Source organism: Orycteropus afer, unplaced genomic scaffold (genome assembly GCF_000298275.1).
Source record: "Orycteropus afer afer isolate SDZICR_OR568_19922 unplaced genomic scaffold, OryAfe1.0 scaffold00071, whole genome shotgun sequence".
Classification (NCBI taxonomy): Eukaryota; Metazoa; Chordata; class Mammalia; order Tubulidentata; family Orycteropodidae; genus Orycteropus; species Orycteropus afer.
The window spans coordinates 10,651,000-10,655,620 of record NW_006921658.1 but is presented as its reverse complement, the minus strand read 5'-3'; the positions used below and the strand labels follow the sequence as shown (position 1 = coordinate 10,655,620).

General features: G+C 42.1%; 1 pseudogene; it reads right to left on the bottom strand.

Annotated features, from left to right (window-relative positions):
• Positions 1-1,907: 1,907 nt before the first annotated feature.
• Positions 1,908-4,163, bottom strand: LOC103196949 (annotated as a pseudogene).
• Between the last annotated feature and the right edge of the window lie 458 nt (positions 4,164-4,621).

Genomic DNA, 4,621 nt, shown 5'->3' with positions numbered 1-4,621 from the left:
CAATAGCACCTAGCAACAACAACAGAAACACATTTTGTTTATTCATTCATCTTTTGATGAGCATTTTGTTTCCACCTTTTGGCTGTTGTGAATAATGACGCAATAAACATTGATTTACATATCTCTGTTCACATTACTGCTTTCAAGTCCCTTGGGTATATGCCCAGTGAAACTGCAGGGTCATATGGTAGTTCTAATTAAATTTTTTTTTTTTTGAGAAACTGCTATACTGTTTTCCACAATGGCTGTATCATTTTGCATTCCCACCAGCAATGGAAATGGAATTGAAGTTCAGGGTCATAGTTTCAGGGGACATCCCAGTTAATTTACTTAATATTGTGTTTAGTGCTTCTGTTCTGCTTCCTAGATCATTGCATAGTACCTGGGGTATTAAAATCTTGCAAGTGGCCATCAAAGTGAGAAATCTGGTGCTGTAGTGCCTAAGGCATTTGACTGCTAACCAGAAAGCTGGCAGTTCAAATCCGCCAGCCACTCCTCAGAAGGAAGATTGGGCAATCTACTTCCGTAGTGATACCGCCTCAGAAACACAAGGAGAGGTCACTATGTGTTGGATTCAACTTGACAGAAGTGAGTTTTTTTTTTTAAGTGACCATGAAAGATACCACAATTGGACTCTATTTGCCAGAAGCAACAGAGAAAGAAAGTCAGGAATAAGAAGAGAAAATGGAATGTTCGGCTAATTGCCTTCATAAACAACTATCTCCTTTGCCATGAGACAAAAAGAACTGGATGATGCCTGCCTATCATTTACTGAATATTTGGGTCAAAGGTTCTATAGAATAATCTTGATCAAAAGTGGGAAAAATGCAGAACAGAATTTAAATTCTCATGGAATCCAGATTTTCTGGAGCCATCGAGTCTGGATGATCCCCTGAAACTATTGCCCTGAGATGATCTTTAAATCTTAAATCAAAATATCCTCTGAAGTCTTCTTTAAACCAAATAATAGTTTATCTTAATCAGTAAAGAAGATTTTCCTTGAGCACTGAGCTCTTTTAAGAACTCTCTGTATGGACTCACATTGACAACAGCAACTCAAAAGATAAGGTAGGAAATTTAGGGAGCAGTGTGTTTATGTTAATGAAGGAGGAACAATTTGGAAATGGAGAATGAGAATGGTTGCAAACTTGAATGTAATCAATACCACTGAATTAGACATGTAGAAATTTTGAATTGGTATATGTTCTTTTATGTATTTTCTCATCAACTACAGCAACAAATACAATAAATTGTTTTTAAAAAGTTGTTCTGTGTTTGTTTTATCTATGACATGGTAAGTGAAACAAGCAGCCCAAGCAACTTTAGAGAGCAGGGCAAAAAGATCCTGTTCCTGGGCCTCCCTGGCCAGCCTCATACTTGGCTTGTTGTTTTCATTCTGAACAGTTTATTGTCTTTGGCTTCAGCTCCTGACCTCTGACTCAGGCCTTACTTATTTTGATGACTGCTTGGGACCCACTTCTTGCACCTATCAACCTCAGTCTGGTGCAATGCTGCTTGTTGGGTGAATGCATTAAAGGGCCTATATTAAATACTTCTTAAAATATATATACAAGATATTGATCTTTGTGTGTGTGTGTGTGTGTGTGTGTATAAAATATATATGCTTAGAACAGTGCTTGGGAACAAACTAAGGTTTATATAAATGTTAACTATTATTATTTCCTAGGATCTCTGGTAGCATAGTGCCTAAGGCATTTGACTGTTAACCAGAAGGCTGGCCGTTCAAACCCACCAACCACTCCGGGGAAGGAAGTTTAGGCAATCTACATCCATAGTGATACTGCCTCAGAAACCCAAAGAGGGGTCGCTATGGGTCCGGTCAGACTTGACAGCACATAACAACAACAACATTATTATTTCCACCTATTGAGTTGAAATTACCATTTTTACAGGTCAAAATGTTTAACCAGGCTGGACCCTGGAGCTGAGATTGGCATGTCCCATCCCCTTCTCCCTCCTTATCTTCATCCGGGTCTTTCTCTCTTGCCTCATCACAGGAGCTGCTCAGCCCTTCCTCTTCCTCCTCCTCTTTGTCACCTGCCAGCCCCACCCTGCCCTGCAAAAACTACCAGCTCCATGGTCTCTGGATGCAATTTCCAAGTGCCTTTCTGTTCACTGTAGCCCGGCGGATGAAAACAGAGGCTGAGGTGGCCATCCGCTGCCAGCCGTAGGAGGCTGTTGGCTGCCCTGTACACATCACTCTGAGCTGCCTTGACTGTCTTGTAAGCATGTTTCTTTGCCCAGGCTTCACACATGTCCCAGGCATACCAGGCATGTTCTGCTGAGGAGTCCTTAGTTTCTGTGTGGCACAGGTGGAGCAGAGCCTGTGGGGGAATTGCGGAGGCCAGATAGCCCACAGTTGTGTACGGTTCTGCAATATGGACAATGGGATAAATCCCTGCCAGAACCTGCAACTGCCTGGGCAGGAGAGAGGGGACGATGAGGCCCAGGCAGTCACAGAGCTTCACAGAGGGAAACTCTATGATGTGACCTGGTGTTCTGGAGACATTCACGACCTTCCGCCCCACCAGCGCATTGATCACCGAGGACTTTCTCACGATGGAGACACCCACACAGCCGATGGTCACCACCCCATCCTTGCAGCGCTCCCATCAGTTCCACTGCTGAATCAGTCTGCTGCTCCAATAGGATTGTCAGCCCATCGCCTTTGTCCTCTTCCTGGAGCCATTAGTCAAGGTGGCCCTGGCCACCTGAACAATTTTCTCCCACCAGTTGTTCAAGTCTACTTTTCGCACTGTAATGAGCGGCTTCATAGGGTCTCAGCAACTGCTTGGTTCCAGGGCTTGAGTCCACCCTTTCCCTCTCTTCCAACTCTTCTTCAAAACTCTACGAGGGTCCTGTGGGGAGCCGAGATCCCTACGGAAAGAGGTGAGAAAGACGATGTGGAGCCAAGGTAGGTGTTGATGGAAATAGTGCTTCCAGGCAATCATAACAGCTGGGGAGGCCAGGTCCACTTTGTTGAGGACCATGGCCAGGACCAGCCCAAGTTCTCCAGTCACATACTTATAAAGTGCTGGTGGGAAATTCACAACTGGATGTTAGGTGTCAGTGATGAGCAGGACAATGCCAGACGTCTCTAACCCTGGCCACAGCTGCCTCCATGTCTCCAGATTGTGCTCAAAGTAGCTGAGTTTCTCAGAGGTGTAAGCCCCATGAATCTTCCCAAGATACTTCTGGAAGTTCCCTTCCTCCTGACTCATCAGTTACTCCTTGGACATTTCATAGCTCCAAGGAGGATGCTGGGGAAAGTCCAAGACTGAGCCAGGGATGTAGGAAGCTTGAGGTCTGAACTGCAGCCTTTTGGGAGGGAAACATAGTAAGAAGCTTAGCTAAGGGCCCCTTTAATATATTCTTACATTGTAAGGAATGATTCTGTTGAGTTTCTGTGCCACTTCTCCACACAGCATTTATACTACTGTAATTTTTTTTGCATTTGTCACAAAGAAAGTAATGGATAAATTAGTATATCTATATAATATTAATATATATACAGTATATATACTATATACATATATATAATACATATATGTGTGTGTGTATAATATGTATATACATGTATTTCCCATTAGATTTTAGGGTTTTTTTTGCTAAAATTTAACCCTAGTTTTTGTTAAATGGAGAGGGAGCTTACATTAGACTTTTCAAACAGGGCTGGAGGTGTCATAACAACCCACCAACTAGCATTGTCTCTGTTTTCTTTTAAGTTCATCCAAACTATAGGAAAGGAGAACTATTTTATGAAAGTCTCACTAGGAAATTCCTTAACTAATTGAAAAAATCCACTTAATAGCATCCATTGTGGCTGTATAGTATAGCAAGTATGTTGTTGTGTTGTTATGTGCTGTCGAGTCGGACCCGACTCAGCGACCCCACCTTGGGTTTCCAAGGCAGTATCACTACGGAAGTAGATTGCCCCATCTTCCTTCCGAGGAGTGGCTGGTGGGTTTGAACCACCAGCCTTCTGGTTAGCAGTCAAGTGCCTTAGGCACTAGGCTACCAGAGCTCCTATAGCAAGTATATGTAGCATCATATACTTAATTTAACTATTTAATGCTCTATTTTAAATCCATAGCCTCTTACCTTGTGCTCAGATGAAATGGGAAAAAACAATTGAATGCCATCTTTTGAGGTAATTTTACACAGATCTGGAACTTTATTCAGTCTTGTCAAGTGTGTTGCAGAGCTGGGTAGCAACCCCTCATGACAGACAAATGTGTGGCATCATTAAACACTCAGTGTTTAGTGGCCTCATGTTGGTAGCTTGAAATTGGCCATGATAGGAGTATTCACACCATGGAAATTGGCAAATAACACATATCAGATTTATTTTTCAAAGAGGTAGTTTACCAGCATACCACTGCTTCTGCCTACATATGTCTTACAAAGGAAGGTGAGTAACCAGCTATTACTTGAATTATTCACTGTCTGTATCCATTTTACTAAGTGCCTAAGGGATTAAGTATACAAAAGGTCAAATGTGTGACTTAAAATTATAGAATGAATACCTAGTCCTTGATATAGCAAATGTGATTTAGCAATAAATATAATTTTAACTGGAAGAGACTGAATTTTTTTAGGT